This window comes from Trichomycterus rosablanca, chromosome 9 (assembly GCF_030014385.1).
Source record: "Trichomycterus rosablanca isolate fTriRos1 chromosome 9, fTriRos1.hap1, whole genome shotgun sequence".
NCBI lineage: Eukaryota > Metazoa > Chordata > Actinopteri > Siluriformes > Trichomycteridae > Trichomycterus > Trichomycterus rosablanca.
In genome coordinates this window covers 19992256-20011252 of record NC_085996.1, presented here as the reverse complement: position 1 = coordinate 20011252, position 18997 = coordinate 19992256, and the positions used below count along the sequence as shown (strand labels likewise).

The 18997-nt window shown below is 37.5% G+C and overlaps 1 long non-coding RNA gene across 1 annotated transcript; it reads left to right on the top strand.

Moving 5' to 3' along the window:
* The first annotated feature begins 7895 nt into the window (after window positions 1-7895).
* On the top strand, window positions 7896-12114 carry LOC134319950 (uncharacterized). Its single transcript, XR_010013586.1, has 2 exons — window positions 7896-8337; window positions 11723-12114. It is a non-coding gene; the product is annotated as an uncharacterized LOC134319950 (long non-coding RNA).
* Window positions 12115-18997: the final 6883 nt, after the last annotated feature.

Below are 18997 nucleotides of genomic sequence, written 5' to 3'. Positions count from 1 at the left end.
CGCTAAACACTTTTCCCCAATGTTGTGTCTCTTCCTATTCTTCAAATGTTGTTCAGATACTGTCTCATCAATACATAAAATAGCCTGCACACTGTCATCATCATCTGTGTACGAGTACAGTGGTACCTTGAAATTTGACGTCAGCTGGTTCTGGGACTGACGTTAAGTTTTAAGCGCATCGAGTTTGAAGGTTTTTTTTTTTTTCCCATAAGGATGTATGGGAAACCTGTTAATGCATTCCATGGTTTCGTCTAACTGCATATATTTTAGGCTTATGTAATAATGGGGTGGTTTTTGACACTTATACACTGAAAATAACACAAGTATAATATAAAAAAACACTGAAATACAATTGAAAACAGTTAAAAACTAATATAAAAATACAATAAAACCGGCACTTTACCTTTACTTCTTTATTGTTTCCATACGCTTCTTAATTGTGGAGATGCTTGATCTTTTGGAATACCGTATTCCTTAGCATGCTTAGAATGTAATTCACATGAGAGGTGACAAAAGCTTTTGCGCTGGCTGTGCCAGTATTTCCTATGGAGTATGGTGGTGCACACTAATGAAAGAAATTTCATTAGTGGAGAGAACTTATGAGCAGTAATGATTAAGAGAGGTAACACAAGTTTAAAAGTGAAACTGGAGGTGCATTCAGCTAAACACAGATACATGTGGACGCTTTCAGAGTGAATTTGATGGTTATTCCACTCAAGCCAAGCACTGATCAAAGCGGCTGTTCATCGTTAATTTGAAATTAAATACAGTGGACCCTTGACTTACGAATTTAATTGGTTCCTTAAGTCAAAATGTTAAACCTATTTTTCCCATAAGAAATAAAGTAAATATAATTAATCTGTGCCAGACTTCCCAAACCCCCCCCTTACCTAACTTTTCTAATGTCTTAGATGTTTTTTTTTGTTATAAATACAACTATATTTTCCATTAATCTTAAATTATAGAATATACATTACTGTAATAAATAATAATAAACAACAATACACAGTAGTACTGTACATAAAAAACACATATCAGTACAGTACGTGTTCTGTACCATACACCATAATAAATATCCTTCTTTTTTTATAAAATGTATCTACCAGAAACAACAACTCTCATATTTCTCTATTATTTCCTTCTTGAAATAGGGCGCTGAGTTTCAAAGATTTTGATTTTAGGGGACGTCGAGTTACAAGGTACCACTGTACAATTTCAGTAATACGTTTGTAAGTAGAAAAAATAGGGAACATTCATATGAACCATGCACATTTTGCCATGTTGGCTCAGAATCTGTTTGAACTTTGACCCAGTTTACCACTTACCTTTTTAAAGCACCTACAATGATGCAAACTATTTAGATAACTTGGTAAACACAACTTTAAACAACACAGTGAGAAAAAATACAGCTACACTAAAATGCATGTGGATGGCTTCAGAGTGAATTTGATGGTTTTTTAATTTGCCAGTAATCTACAGTGTGTGTTTTGATGACATTTCTCTACACTGCTCAAGCCGAATGCTGAGCTAAGTGGGAATTGATGTCCTTATGGTGTGTAAAGTGCAAATGCTCCTCATCTGAATGTTCCCTAACTTAAGAACTCACATTATTATGACCACTTCCTACTTTCGGTGGCGGCAGTGCATAGCTCATGAAGGAAGTCATGTTTCGTGAGGTGGCCCGATTATGTATGTAAGGTGTGCGATAAGCTGTCAGCATATACAGTATATCCCTCATTGCCCTCATGGGTATAATTGTCTTTTCTGGAGAGGATGTGATTTTTCAGCAAGACAATGTGACATGTCACATGGCTAGAAATGTCCGACATTGGTGGGAAGAGCATGACCAAGACTTCCAAGTACTACCCTGGTCCCATAATTCCCCAGACTTGAACTCAATTGAGCATCTGTTGGACCACCTCGATTGTCGTGTTTGCTCTATGGATCCTCCCCCACGCACCCTCCAGCAGCTGTGGCATGCACTGCAGTCAGCATGGCTCCAAGTACCTGTGACAACCTACCAGGACCTTACTGAGTCGCTCCCAGCCCGTCTAGCTGCTGTCCGTGCTGCACATGGCGGCTCCTCTGGATATTAGCTGATGTGATAATAATGTGACTCGACTGTGTACCAATACAAAGCGATACGCAAGTGTGACACTCATGAGTTATGCTATGACAGTTTAAAGGTGATAAATTATTGTAAAACTCTGCGCCCAGGTGCCTCCAGTAGACAAAATTGGCCATTAGTCTATCGGGTGGGAAAGGACTGGACTAAAAAACGAGGGAGGAGGGTTTTGACGCTGTGTAGTAGTGGTCCAAGCTTCCTGTACAGAAGTGGAGGAATGCGGAGATCAGTGTGCGAGACTGGCGAATCCACTGAAGTACAGACGAATAAGTGGGGGTCAGTGGACTGCATGTCAGGCAAATATGCCCCCCTCAGATGCCATCGGGGTCCACAGCAGCAGTATACTAACTGGCTATTCTAAATTGGGAGAAAAAAAGTAGAAAATGCGTAAATAAAATCTTAAGAAAGTTGTAATTTAAAAGATGAAAAATGATTGAACAGTATTTCTACAGTTGTAATAAATTATTAAATATATTATTAAAAGCTTGCACTGCTACATTATTGTTGTATGGCTTTTAAAAAGCTACCCAGCAAAAAAAAAAAAATTGTTGCCTGTGTCATTTGTTTCTTAATACTTTGTTACATTAACCTTAATATAAAACCGGGTGTGTTCGAAAACCTAGTGAGCTGCCTTGCTGTCTTACTGCCTACATAGGCAGCTGCGAAAGTAGAGAGGATTCTAATAAGTCATTGACTTATAAGGCATGTTAATCGAACGCACTACTTAGACAGCGATTCCATCAGTTTTCGCTAACTATGCTAACATAGTTAGCCTCATGCCATTCATACCAATGGGATGGGGTGGCACAACGCGCTAGCATGTCAACTAACATTTCCCTTTGTGTATCGAAAATGGTTAAATTTGCTGACAATCCTGAATTTGCAAATATTTGAAAATTATTTGAAAATAACTTTTTTATTTTTCTGTGAGAAAAGTTGTGCCGCACTGAATGCTGGGATTGCCTAAGGCAGCATCGGATGCTCCCTCGTTCTCGGTTCAAAATAGCGTTGAACTTTTAAGATGCCTTACTAGTGAGCATATTAAAGCATCTAGGATTTTGAACACCCTCCTTCTCGGGAGCGTGTATGATGACGTAAAATGCTGTCTATGTAGAGAGCTCACTAGGTTTTTCGAACACACCCAATATCACCAATCCTGCCAGGTGAGTGTTCCACCAGTGTCTTCAGATCATAAATTATTTTCTTTTAATTTTTAGCACACTCTTTCCCTATATGACATACTGTCAGGATATGACATACTGTCAAGCACAAAAAGACATAATGCAGAATTACTCCATAGACATGCTGATTTTAAGGACCAACCAACTAGCTTCATTGTAGTAACAGCCTCTCATAGTGCTATTTCACCAAAACAACTCAGGTTTCTTCAAACCTTAGTGTTTGTTAGAGAACTGACCAGTGTTTCCACCAGTTTTTGAGAACCAAGCCTGCGTTATCAACGGTGGGCATTGCAAAAAGCATCGATCAACTATTGCTAATAAGAAGATGTAGAAGGCGACTCCGTTCCTTGTGTTTGTTGCCGTTGTTGCTTTCTTTGGTGCGTTCACATGAGAAACGTTTTGCACTTTGCTCTCACCGCGACCCTTGGCGCATATAGCCGATTAAAAACATCACTAAAGTTTTCCACGACACGAACATTTGTGTAAAATAACCATCAAACCTACTCTAAAATACAATACAATTATCTATATTTAGCTGTATTTAGGTGCTTTGAAAATATCAGTGGCAAACTGGCTCAAGATTTAATCAGATGAACTTTCAAAGATGGAAGTGCAGCATCAAGCTCCATATGAGACAGCTTGCAGCTTCTCATGTAAAAGCACCCAAACCTCTACACTTTGACACGCCCACAGATGACGTCACATTTCACGCTGAAAAACCCAGTATTCTGTGGTGCCAGATTAGAATGCAAATTTGCTGTCTGAAACCTCTTTTTTTTGGTGGAAACACGCGGAATCGGATCAAGTTCACAAACCGGAACTGTTTCACGTCGGTGGAAAAGGGGTATCAGTGTTACTTCCTGGGGCCCCTGTCAGTTTTGATGCAGAGTAATTTTTATATACTCTATGCACCATCTGTAAAAAATTTGGCATTTTTGACATACCAAAGGTTTGCAACACCCATCTTCTAATCCATTTTAGTAAACACATTATTTAGATGCACAAGTATTAAACAATAGCATAGTGTTATTAGTGAATGTTACACATTTATTTTTATTCAGGTAGCTTAAATAAATAGTATTAACCACAGTGTGAGCAGTAACAAATACAAAAATGTAGTAACCAGACTAACCATACATTGTTATCAAACCACCCATTTTTGTTGTTAGGATTACCAATATTACACTCAAAATAGTAAGCCTCTTTATAAATTGTTAGTGTATAGTAATAAAGTGATGAAACATGCACTGGTATTGTGACACATTCATGCAGTGATGTATTAACATTTGTATAATAAAGCAGGTTATTTGAATGAAGTCAACTGAGTCTTATTAGATATGTAATGGTAACACTATGCATCGAATGTATTACATTTAAATATTATTGACATATCGACTGTGATATTAATGCTTTTGTCATTTTAATGGGGCACTATATCAGTTTTGCACAATACATGTTAAATATGCTTAATATAACAAACTAAATATGTTAATGTTTGGTATTGACTTTTTGTTGTACTGTTGTATTGATTACTACATTTCAGTGTTTTCACTAAATCTGTTGAACAGAGAATATGATTACATTATTAATTCAGCGTAATTACAGTATTGTACTGTTATATGTGCATTTTCTACAAACCTGTTCTACAAACCTATCTAAATGCTTCATGCATCAGTGTAGTTTTAATGTTAAAGGTTACTCTCTAAAACACTGAAATACAACCAAATACTCCTGTACTGGATTCAGAAGTTGAATAAGAATAAATGTCGAATCCATTTAAACCATTTTAGGTTTGAGCAGTAATTTCTGAACATAAATGAAGCAATAAATGGGCTAAAGAGGATGGGGTAAAGAGCATCAGATGGGCTATCTGTATACTCACAAATATTGTATGTGTACCCAATAAAATGATCAGTGAGTGCATACAGTTACAGGCATATACACTGATGAGCCATAGCATTAAAACCACCTCCTTGTTTCTACACTCGCTGCCCATTTTATCAGCTCCACTTACCATATAGAAGCACTTTGAGTGGATCAGACACAGCAGCGCTGTTTTAGACACTCCTACCTAGTTGGTCCACCTTGTAGATGTAAAGTCAGAGACGATCGCTCTTCTATTGCTGCTGTTTGAGTTGGTCATCTTCTAGACCTTCATCAGTGGTCACAAGATGCTGCCCACGGGGCGCAGTTGGCTCGATGTTTTTGGTTGGTGGACTAGTCTCAGTCCAGCAGTGACAGTGGGGTGTTTAAAACTTGCAGGAGCGCTGCTGTGTCTTATCCAGTCATATCAGCACAACACACACTAACACACCACCTGCACGTTCTCCTAGTGTCCTTGTGGGTTTTCTTTCAGGTATTATGGTTTTCCCGTGCCCTTTTAAACCTATGAAGAAGGCTGATTTTTCCCCTTTTCTCACAATTTAGTTTTGATAGCCCTGTTGTGGGTACATTTATTTATTCCACCCAGTGTTTTGCGGTGGCGCTGGACCCTAGCAACCCCAACCAGGACAAAGCAGTTAGTACACAGTTTTAAAAATGTGTTTAGTCTTTAAAAGAAATACTATGTAGGCTATTTACTCATGGATGATACTTTACCCACGGTAAAGTACCCATGGTAAAGAACATACCCACGGTTGCTAGGCATGGTTAGGTGTTTAGGTTTGGGTGTTGTCATGTAATTAATGTTGGCCATATACTTTGGTGTTAAAAATGTCAGTTATTGTTTTCCAATGATCAGGATTGAGAGTTATTCTTGGTTATGGTTAGGGTTAGCATTTGATTAACTATTAGTGTTAGGGTTAAAATAGTATAATACTTGGGTGTCTGGATAAACAATTTAGAAATGGCATTTTTAATCAACCTGTCATTAAAATTGGATTTTGGGGCTATATTAGTGTTGAGATTGACCTGAAAGTCATATGAAAGTCATAAGTAAGATAAACAAAATAAAAACATTATTGCGTACAACCCTAAATAACATTAAATATCCAAAATTTTGCCGAGTGGGGCTTGTAATGAGCACGTGGTCTGTAATTATGGTGATATTACGTCATCACGTCATCACTTGACGTTGGTAAGATGGCGGACATAGTACGTAGGGGTGTTGATTGCATACTGCATACTACTGTACTGAAAGCGCGTACTTCTTAACCGGCCGAGCGGTGCGTACTTCCTCGAATCTAGTACGTACTCTGTAAGTATGTGATTTCGGATGCAGCTAAGGTGTTTGTGTGCTTCCGGGTGAGAAAAAGAAAATACATCCAAGACAGTCAACAGCTTTTTACAACTGTAATGTACTGCTACTGTAAACCAAATTGTTTATATATCAAATACACTCATCCTTTGTATACACAGTTGACATTTGATCAGTTATTACAAATGTACTCAGTTCAGCTTTTATTTTTCTTTTATTGCCTTTTTATATTAAGAATATTTCATTAAAAACACTCTTTACTTTTCATTTCTTTATAAAACCTATAAAATCCTATACAGTTATTTTACAATTCATATATTTTTTCTGGCTTTTCATACAACAGAAACCACAGTTCTTTAAGTTACTGACAAAATGATATCAATTACACAGAAAGAAAAGTCCATAGTGTAGCAACATTTTTGAAAATATGTAAACAAACAAAAATACACACTAAATACATGCATACATACATTACATGCGTAGACATTCATCCTGGGAAGTAGATGATCATAGTATGCATTTATTTTCTTTATATAGCCTTTTTAATTATCATGCCACCCCTCAATAAAATTACATAGTTAGGCCATCAGACATTAAGATTCTCATTTCCTTACTGGTTTTCAGTCAGATACATTTAAACAAGGTTTCCAATGTAGTCAAGGGATCCTTTACAAAAACACTGACTATCTAAACATCAAAATATGGCATGATGCCACTCCAAAAGGTTGAACAGGACACTGGAAACCTTACACATCCTGACTAACAGACATTAAAAAGCTGACACCACTAGAAAGAAAAGTATGTGATGTGTTTCCATAAGATTCTTGGTATACAGCTTTTAGTTTAAAGAACCCAGTTGTGGATCTTATGCAAAATTTGATGGAATTCCCTCATGTGTGAGCTATTCCATTAGATTGTATATGAATGAAGCTAAATTAAAAGCTACCACTGATAATGGGACCTCACCTTAATTATACAATGTTTTATACAAGTTGGCATAAAAATTTACACTGGTGACACTCAACACTCATTACAATTGTTAGCTTTTATTTAGAGGGGTAAATAAAGGGGTGCGTTTCTCAATGACTGATTTTAGCGATTTACGAACTTTAAGAATGACATAACTTTAAGAACACCAGTTTTGGTGTTTCCCAAAACCCCCTTTTAGTCTTTAAAACTATGAACGAAGTTTAAGTCGTTCTTTATTGACTCCTCCTCTGAAAGGGCACCGCCAGTCGAAAACTGAATCACCAATTACCATTCAATTTCTCATTATTATATCACAAAATGCCAATAATTCATTAAGAAAACATTTTTAAAAAACGAATAACCAACAGATCTTTAAATTACTGGTATAAAAACATTACATTTGCGATTGCTATCTATTGCATACCAAGCCTATAAATTGACGCACACTTTCAACAATCCAGAAGCATGGCTCTATGTCTATTGGTGATGGTGGACGCTGGCGCATTTGGCTGCCGCTACCGTTACCGTATTTTTACCGTATTTTATTGTATTTTTTATCGTTTTTCGTTTTCATCTTTTTACACACCTTGTGGATCTATTTCTTTTATGTTACTTTTGATACTTTTATTTGTGCTTTTGATACTTTTTGTTCTTTCTACTGTACATCGCGTCTGCGGCCGGTGGTGAACGGTGGATGAGTTTTCCTGGGATCGGCACGATGTTGAACTATTCCGTTGACCAGCTGAGGAAGTTCAACAACTGCACTACTCCATCGTGTATTTCAGTCATCAAACAGCTTGGACTCCTTCGCCGGCCTCGTTATATTCACAGGGGCTCCCGGAGAAAGCTTGTTTATCTTCGAAACGGTAACGCTATTCCATCCTTCTGGTCAGCCGTGCGCACTGTCGCTCCGCAAACACGTCATCAGAGCGCTGCTGCCTTGCACACCAGTAGCGGTGTAGTCTCCATGACAACGCTGTCCACGGAGTGGGATAGGAAACGCGGAGTGGACTTAGCAAATCTCCGTTCTCTTCCTCGTTCCTCACAGCCAACTACACAACAATACCACTTGAAAATGGCATTGCTTAATGTTCGTTCACTCAACACAAAAAGTACTGTACTTAGTGAATTTATATCTGACAGTGAACTAGACTTTTTCTGTCTCACTGAAACTTGGCATAAACCCTTGGATTATTTTACGTTAAATCAGACCACGCCAATGGGATACTCGTATATTGATGAACCTCGTATGGAAGGGCGAGGTGGTGGTGTTGCTGCAGTCTATAGGGATGATATTAAAATAACCACTTTGTCTTTTCCTGCTGCTCTTTCTTTTGAACACCTGGCTTTCAAGTTGTCAGGGCCTACTCCTCTGGTCACTGCTGTAGTTTATCGTCCGCCAAAGCCAAACGCTTCCTTTCTCTCTGATTTTTCAGATATTTTAACCCAGCTTAGTGCCCTCTCATCCTCTGTACTGCTTATGGGTGATTTTAACATCCATATTGATGACAACAACTGTAAATTTGCCAGGGAATTTTTGGAATTGTTACAGTGTTTTAATTTCACACAACATATACATTTTCCAACTCATAAAAAAGGTCATACTCTTGACCTTGTCTGCTCTACTGGTGTCCTAGTTCATCAGCCGTCCAGCCATGACCTTACTGTCTCTGATCATTTGACAATCATCATGGACATTGAGGTCACTAGGCCCATCACTAGAGCTAAACGTAAAATATCCTTCAGGAATCTTCAATATATCTCTCCCTCTGCTTTCTCAGATTCTCTTGTTAAAAAGATGTCTGTCTGTCCTGTACTGTCTAGTAATTCATCTGACCTTGTCGATTACTATAATGACATACTCGCCTCATGTCTTGATGAGCTGGCTCCTTTGAGAACCAAATTTGTTTCATTTAGTCATTCCGCACCATGGTACACAATTGAGCTTCACCAAATGAAATCCCGTAAACGCCAGCTTGAAAGACTTTATAAGAAAACCGGTCTAACAGTACATTATCAGATTTATTCTGATTATCTTCAACATTACAAAGACGCTCTTACGGCAGCCCGATCCACTTACTATTCCGAACTCATACATGCTGGATCAACAAATCCTAAGACTCTCTTTTCCACAATAAATAAACTTCTCAAACCAGTTGACAATACTACCAATTCCTTTACAGTTGACAAGTGTAACTCTTACCTCTCATTTTTTCAAACAAAAGTTGAGAATATCCACAATTTTCTGACAGTTTCCCCTGTCATCTCTGTTTCTCCGCCTATCTCATCTCAATTTATTACCCAGCCTCTGTCTCAGTTCTCACCTGTGTCTCATTTGGACCTATCTGAGATCTTAACAGGGATGCGAAGCTCCACTTGTGTTTTGGATCCTGCTCCATCAAAACTTGTTAAGGGTTGTTTTCCAGTTATCTCATCACTTATCACAGAGATAATCAATTCCTCTCTTAGTTCTGGCTCAGTCCCTCAATCACTCAAATTGGCTGCTGTTACTCCCATACTTAAAAAACCTGGACTTGACTCTAACATTATGAGTAACTTTCGGCCCATTTCCAATCTTCCATTTCTGTCGAAAATACTGGAACGTGTTGTTGCCTCACAGCTCAAAGATCACCTAAATTCCAATAATCTATTTGAATCATTTCAGTCTGGTTTCCGCCCCCAGCACAGCACTGAGTCAGCCCTCCTCAAAGTCACAAATGACCTTCTTCTTTCCTCAGACTCTGGACAAATTAATATTCTCGTCCTCCTTGATCTTACTGCAGCTTTTGACACCATTAATCACTCCATTCTTCTGTCCCGCCTTGAATCCTCTGTCAACATCACTGGTACTGCCCTTTTGTGGTTAAGGTCATATCTCGTAAACAGACAACAGTTTGTTAATATCAACAATTGTAGTTCTGCCATTGCTCCACTGTCCCAAGGCGTTCCCCAAGGCTCAGTGTTAGGTCCCCTTTTGTTTATTCTTTATATGCTCCCCCTTGGTGACATCATACGTCGGCATGGTTTACATTTCCACTGCTATGCTGATGATATTCAGCTTTACATCTCCTCCAAATCCATTAATACTGAACTTCACTCCACTCTGACAAATTGCATCACTGAAATGAAATTGTGGATGAAAGCTAATTTCCTCAAATTAAACTGTGAAAAATCAGATATGATCATCGTAGGTCCTACAACCCTGGCAAAAACCACAAAAAATTTTCAAATTACCATTGATAATGACACTTTGTCTCCGTCTTCTAACATCCGAAATCTTGGTGTAATTTTTGATAGCAACCTCTCTTTTGACCGCCATGTAAATCACATCACCAAAACTGCTTTCTTTCATCTAAAAAACATAGCACGTCTACATCCATCACTCTCCTTTTCTGCCGCCGAAACCTTGATTCATGCTTTTATTACATCCAGAATTGATTATTGCAATAGCATCCTTTATGGTACATCTAACAAAATCCTAAAAAAACTTCAGTATATCCAGAATTCAGCTGCTCGCCTCCTTACTCATACTCGCTCCCGTGATCATATTACACCTGTTCTACAAAAACTTCATTGGCTTCCCGTTGCTCAACGCATTCAATTCAAAATTCTTCTATTCACTCACAAAGCTCTCCATAATCAGGCCCCATCCTACCTCACCGACCTGCTCCATCATCACATTACTGTCCATACCCTCTAGGACCAAGCACCGGACCTGGGGTGACAGGGCCTTTTCCATAGCTGCTCCATCTTTATGGAATGCTCTCCCCAAACACCTACGAGATTGTCCTGACCTGTCCAAATTCAATTCACTTCTCAAAACTCATCTATTCAATATGGCATTTAACTTGTAACAACACGAAATAAATGCTTTTATTTTTGCTATTCTTTTTAATAGTTTTTATACTTAGATCACGACAGAAATGTGAAGTCCTAGATCCTAAAACTTGTAAAGTTTTCAGTTTCCTGATTGCATGTAAATCTGTCCTGTTTCTGTCTAATTTTAAGAAATTGTTCTATATTTGTTGTTCTCTCTCATAATTTAGCTCATTTTTAATGAACTGTCTTATGCTGCTCTCTTTGTTTTTATCTTAATTATTCTTGATGTTGATGTACTATTTTGATTTTGTACTATGATTTGTATGGTGTATGTACGTATTTGTTTTGATTATTTGTCTTATGTAAAGCGTCTTTGAGTATCTTGAAAAGCGCTATATAAATAAAATGTATTATTATTATTATTATGTCTAGAGCGCAAATGGGGGCACAATTCAGGAAAGAGAGGGCTAAGACAGGTGGAGGTCAGTTATCTGCAACAGGCTTTACTGTGGAAGAGGAAGCAACACTGAGAATACCAGGTCCAACAGCCACTGAAGGGATATCTGGGGGAGTAGCTGTATAAAGTTCCCATCTACCCCACCTCAGCAAACAACCCCTGTGCAATATTCACTTTGCAGCAGTCCTGGGTCATCTCCCGGGCTTTCCTCTGCACAGTTCAGTCAAATGGCTTTACCCAATCAACAGGACTTCATGGCCAAGCAGCTAAGTTAAGTTATAGCTAACCAATGCCATCTATTTCTTTGCCAGTTATGCCCTCTGAAAAAGCATTAAATTTTTCTTATTTAGATGTGTACAACAACAAATGATCTCACGTTCTTTAATACAATGAAGTTATTTTTTCAAGTGAATAAAATGATTTTAGCATATTTTTATAGTGAAAATTGAATGAATGACCTGCATTATATAAATACTCATCTATCTATCTATCTATCTATCTATCTATCTATCTATCTATCTATCTATCTATCTATCTATCTATCTATCTATCTATCTATCTATCTATCTAAGCAAACCTTAAGTTAAGAAGTACTTAGTGAGTTACGAATGGGTCAGACTAATCGTAATTTACGAACGATTTTAAGTACTATGTTAGTTATAAAGGGTTTTGGGAAACACTCGTAAATTTAAGAATGTTCTTAAGTAAGAGGTTACGAACTACTTAGCATTACGAACGTTTTGGGAAACGCACCCCTGAAGCTTCTAAAACATGATATGTTTTAAAAATAACCTGATGTAAAAATAAATTCAGCACTGCAATACCAGTGTTAAAAAGAACACATACAGTATTTGAACAAAGCTAGCATTGCATATTGTAATGCATACTGGCATAACCGAACCTATCATTTCTTTCTTAAAATTAACTCAGTGAATGTATGTGTTTCATGCTAATCTGAAATCCAGGTTAAACATATAGAGTAATTTGAAATATTTATTTTCAGCTATTAAATGCATGTACAATAACAAATGATTAACATTTTCGTGCACATTAATATATAAAAGATGGCTTACAAACATCTCTACCCTCATTAAAATACCACTATTACTTCCACAGTTAGCATGCCAGCTAGCTAACTTGATCAAAAGTACTTTTTTACTATTGGAGTCTCAATTTACATAGTTTGCTAGTGATTTATTTAACAGTTGTAAAACATTCCAAAATTTAATAGGGTAATAGCATCACATAGCAAACAAACTAGAAACTAGTTAATTAAACTGGACTAGTGTTGTGGATTTGTCAGTCGTCTTGACTAAGATTATTATGTTTATATTTTTTATTTAGGAATAACCAAGTGCTGGTCTACTGTTCTTTTTAACTAGTTAAATGTGAATCTATCTAGACAGACAGACCTAAATTATTGCATTGGTTTGAAGTGATAAAGCAGTGACATAGAGTTAGCTTATTTTGTAGCATTTATGCAAATGTTCTTTTGTTGTTAATCCATCTTACCAATGTTTACAGTAAGAGAGTTAAGTTTTTAACTTTTGCATTCTGTATTAATATAATCTCCGTGCAAAAATCTCATTTAAATAAACACAATGTTTATGCCTGTGTATTTGTAAATATGAGCAAAAAGAATGTACCCATTAGCACAAACCATAAAATGTTTTAAAAATTGACAGCAGAAAGCTTTCAATGACTTATCATATACAGTAGACCCTTGAGTTAAGAACCGTTCACCATATGAACATTTCAGGTTAGGAACGATCTTTTTCAACTTAACATACGAACAAATTTCGGATTATGAACTGAAATTCGCGAAACACGTGACGTCACGAACAAGTTGACGCCCACCGTCTCTCTCTATACACATATATACAGTGAGCGGACAGCGGACGGTGTTTTTCCTGTTTTTTAAAATATTTTGTAAAATGTAATATTAAAATGGCCTCAAAGAAGGTGCAGAGAGAGCGCAGTGCTGAGAAAATGAACAAATCTATTACTATTCGTTGTTGTATAATTACTCCTGCCAGTAGCCGTCACTGTGTATCAGACAGAGGGGACAGTGAGTGAGAGAGAAGAAGGAAATCGCTGAGTAAAGTATTCTTTCTTTCGTGCAATTACACCTACAAAATACAACACTACTGAAATAAAGAAGGAAATAATAGAGAAATATGAGAGTTATTGTTGTTTCTGGTAGATACATTTTATAAAAAAGAAGGAAATGTATTATGGTGTATTGTAAAGCACACGTACTGTACTGAAATGTGATGTGTGTTTTATGTACATTACTACTGTATATTATTGTTTATTACAGTAATGTCTATTCTATAATTTAAGATTTAAGGGAAAATATACTTGTATTTATAACAAAAAAGACAATTTAAGACATTAGAAGGGGGGTAAGGGGGTGGTTTGGGAGGTCTGGCACAGATTAATTCTATTTACATTATTTCTTATGGAAAAAATAGGTTTAACTAACAAACATTTTGACTTAGGACCAGCCCTTCCGAACCAATTAAATTCATAAGTCAAGGGTCTACTGTACTGTATATGAAAATGCTACATAAAATCAAGTTATGTATAGATAAAGCTCAATGTTGCTTAACTCTTCTCATGCAGCTCATACCAGTTTTAATTATAAAAGATGTTACCATTGTTTAAAAAGATTTCATGCAACAAGTGGCAGTTGTGGTCAAGGTTAACAAGCTATTTCTGCTTCTTGTTCTAGAGGAGAGAATAACTAAACAACACTTAAAAAACTGCTACACAGCCAGAGCAAACACCTTAAACATTCCGTTTAATAAAAATGTTTTGCTAATCCGCAAGTGCAAACTTTATGGAGTCACAGATCATCAATCATCCTGAGACATCACATACTCTTAAATTAATGATCAGAAGAATAAGGAAGAACACAAAAAGGTCACAAGGCAATTTGAACACAGCAGGTATTAAACTGCATCACAACTTTTCCATTCCTACAACCAATGGATAGATCTTTTGTTAAGCCAAGCAAAAAGATGTCATGGTAATCAAAAATTTTAACAATTGGACAAATCAAAAGAATGATCAGATGAAATACAAATAAAACTTTATGACAGTAATTTAGTCTATGTTACAAGAAAGCATTATTGCATGTATGATACCTGGAACACCCCCCGGCTTAAAACCAATATACACCGACCGGCCATAACATTAAATCCACCTCCTTGTTTCTATACACACTGTCCATTTTATCAGCTCCACTTACCATATAGAAGCACTCTGTAGTTCTACAATTACTGACTGTAGTCCATCTGTTTCTCTGCATACTTTGTTAGCCCCCTTTCATGCTGTTCTTCAACGATCAGGACCCCCACAGGACCACTACAGAGCAGGTATTATTTAGGTGGATCATTCTCAACATTGCAGTGACACTGACATGGTGGTGGTGTGTTAGTGTGTGTTGTGCTGGTATGAGTGGATAAGACACAGCAGCGCTGCTGGAGAATAGAATAGTCCACCAACAAAAAATATCCAGGGCAGTGTCCTGTGACCACTGATGAAGGTCTAGAAGACGACCAACTCAAACAGCAGCAATAGATGAGCGATCGTCTCTGACTTTACATCTACAAGGTGGACCAACTAGGTAGGAGTGTCTAATAGAGTGGACAGTGACTGGACACGGTATTTAAAAATTCCAGCAGCGCTGCTGTGTCTGATCCACTCATACCAGCACAACACACACTAACACATCACCACCATGTCATTGTCACTGCAGTGCTGAGAATCATCCACCACCCAAATAATACCTGCGCTGTGGTGGTCCTGTGGGGGTCCTGAGCATTGAAGAACAGGGTGAAAGCAGGTTAAAAAAGTATGTAGAGAAACAGATGGACTACTGTCAGTAATTGTAGAACTACAAAGTGCTTCTATATAGTAAGTGGAGCTGATAAAATGAACAGTGTGTGTAGAAACAAGGAGGTGGTTTTAATGTTATGGTTTCTAAATGGAAGATGAAGGTGCTTGCAATGTCTAGCCAGTTTCTTAACTGTTTCTCATTAAAATCTATACATTTTTATTTGATTTAAGTAAGGACTTTGAGGACTTGAAGACAGCCAGATTAAATGGGTTCATATTGTAGATGTCTCAAATATTGTAGATGTTATTGCCAACAATAACTTGAGCAAATTAGACTAGTACTAATGTTATTCCTTTTTTGTTCATAAATTCTTTTCCCCTATTAATATAAATTTTAAACATATACTTGTTTTTGCTTAGAAATGCATACATTTTGTTCATATGTATAAGTACAAATAAATGACATGAAAAAAGGTTTAATTTAAAAGTGAATATATGCATTAAAAAAAGTTTCCCCATGTATCTAAAAATATATATATTTGACTTATTGTTCAAATCCTTACAAATCAAAAGTTTAAACATAAATAAGGCTGATTGTGCAAACCCCATTTTGTAATATATAATAAAAAGAAAAATCTGTGATGTGTTAATTCCCTTGAATTTTTATTTAACTGACAAAGAAAAAATTCACTGATCATCTTAATTGTATTTTAAAATTTGATGCCTGCAACAAACTTAAATAAAGTTGGGACAGAGGCATGTTTACACTATGTTCGATCACCGTCTCCTATTAAGTTGAATTTTTAATGGTTTGGGAACTGCAGATACTTGCTGCAGTTTTGGAATTTTTCTCCATTTGTGATCATCGTTGTCTGATTCTACATCACATAATGCACAAAATAATTCCAATAGTAGACAGATCTGGACTGCAGGCAGGCCAGTCAAGCACACAGACACTCTGTGTCCAAAGCCAAAGCTGTTGGAGCTCATACATATTGAGGCCTGGCATTGTCTTGTTAAAAAAAAACACAGACTTTCTGGAAAAAGATGTTGCCTTGATAGCAGAACATCTGTAAAATACGCTCCTTCGCATCCATGGTACCTTCGCACATATGCAAGTCATCCATGCTATGCCCCATGCCATGCTTTTACTGCTGACAGTATGGATGGTCGTTTTTATGTCTGTCATTGAAGAAGCTGGAACATGGACCACAGAACAAGCACTTACTGTCTTTCAATCTATCTATGTGGGGCTTGCACCCTGAGAACTCGTCAGTCTTTTTGAACTGGGGCTATTCTCTCATGAAATTTGGTACACAGTTTGGTACACAGTGGTGAGCCACGATTCATCATTCCCTCAACTGCTACCAATTCACAGCTTGTTGTGGAATGTACACCGATCAGGCATAACCTTATGACCACCTTCCTAATATTGTGTTGGTCCCCCTTTTTCTGCCAAAACAGCCCTGACCTGTCGAGGCATGGACTCCACTAGACCCCTGAAGGTGTGCTGTGGTATCTGGCACCAAGATGTTAGCAGCAGATCCTTTAACTCCTGTAAGTTGCAAGGTGCGACCTCCGTGGATTGGACAGCACATCCCACAGATGCTCGATAAGATTGAGATCTGGGGAATTTGAAGGCCAAGTCAACACCTCAAACTGTACATTATCCTGCTGAAAGAGACCACAGCCATCAGGGAATACTGTTTCCATGAAAGGGTGTACATGGTCTGCAACAATGCTTAGGTAGGTGGTACATGTCAAAGTGACATCCACATGGATGGCAGGACCCAAGGTTTCCCAGCAAAACATCACTCAAACCATCACACTGCCTCTGCCGGCTTGCCTTCTTCCCATAGTGCAGACCAGGCCACCATCTTCCATTGCTCCGTGGTCCAGTGCCGATGCTCACGTGCCCATAGTAGGTGCTTTCGGCGGTGGACAGGGGTCAACATGGGCACCCTAATTGGTCTGCGGCTATGCAGACCCATATGCAACAAACTGCGATGCTCTGTGTATTCTGACACCTTTCTATCAGAACCAGCATTAACTTCCTCAGCAATTTGAGCTACAGTAGCTCGTCTGTTGAATCGGACCACACGGGCCAGCCTTCGCTCCTCACATGCATCAATGAGCCTTGGCCGCCCATGACCCTGTCGCCTGTTTACCACTGTTCCTTCCTTGGAGCACTTTTGAGAGATACTGACCACTGCAGGCTGGGAACACACCCCGAAACTTGCAGTTTTGGAGATGCTCTGGCCCAGTTGTCTAGCCATCACAGTTTGCCCATTTTTCCTGCTTCTAACACATCAACTTTGAGGATAAAATGTTCACTTGCTGCCTAATATATCCCACCCACTAACACGTGCCGTGATGAAGAGATAATCAGTAGTATTCACTTAACCTGTCAGTGGTCATAATGTTGTGCCTGATTGGTGTATATTCAGTATATTTCTTTTAACTTCAATATTTAACTTTTCACTCTTATTTTGCTTCTGTCCCAGCTTTTTTGGATCGTTTTGCAGCCATCAAATTCTAATTGTGTTTACAAACACAACTTTTCTGTAAATGAGGTTTGTACAACTACGTAGTATGTCTGCTGCTATTGTAATTAGCCTATTAAGTAATAACATGATCACAATAACAATCAAGTGCTGGTCTAGTGTTCCATTTGCCTATGTAAACTTAGCTTGCCCTAAAATTATGTTAGGAAACCAATATTTTAGTAACATACATAATTTATACCAGATTACAAAAAACACATTTTGTTCTAATCCAATTACATCTGACAACGGTATCTTCTTAATAATGAGTAAAATGGCCAGTTTATAACATCTGCTCTGCTAAACTTATCTATTCAATAAACTCAAAGACATGCTACATTTAAAAAAGCTTGTTCATGTTATGTTCACAAATGTATTTGGACCATAATCACTGTAGTTTAAGTCTATACACTTATAGCTATAAAAATACATATTCAGTGGCCTTAAATATATATTTTTTTACTTTTAATTTCTAATGTCCCAGCCACATTTAGCATACCCATATGCAGACATTAATGCAAAGTTCAAGACAAGCTACAATTTGGGTCTCTTTAATTAAAAAAATAATAGTGTTAGTAAAACTGCATTCATCAAGTATCAGCACAATAATGGGAATCTGTTTGTCAATCCTTATTAATATCTATGAAACAATACCCAGTTTGACTTGTGCAACAGTTAACATTTTAACATGTACTACACAAAAGGCTTTGCTTTCTAGATTTTCAATTCTTGTTTTATGCAAATATCAGTGACTTTGGATTCAGAAGCAGGCAGATGCAGATGCTATATACTGCTACAGATGATGTTACACCATAAGAAGACTTTCTACCCAAGACAGCAAGCCTGCAAATTGGTAGAGCTTTT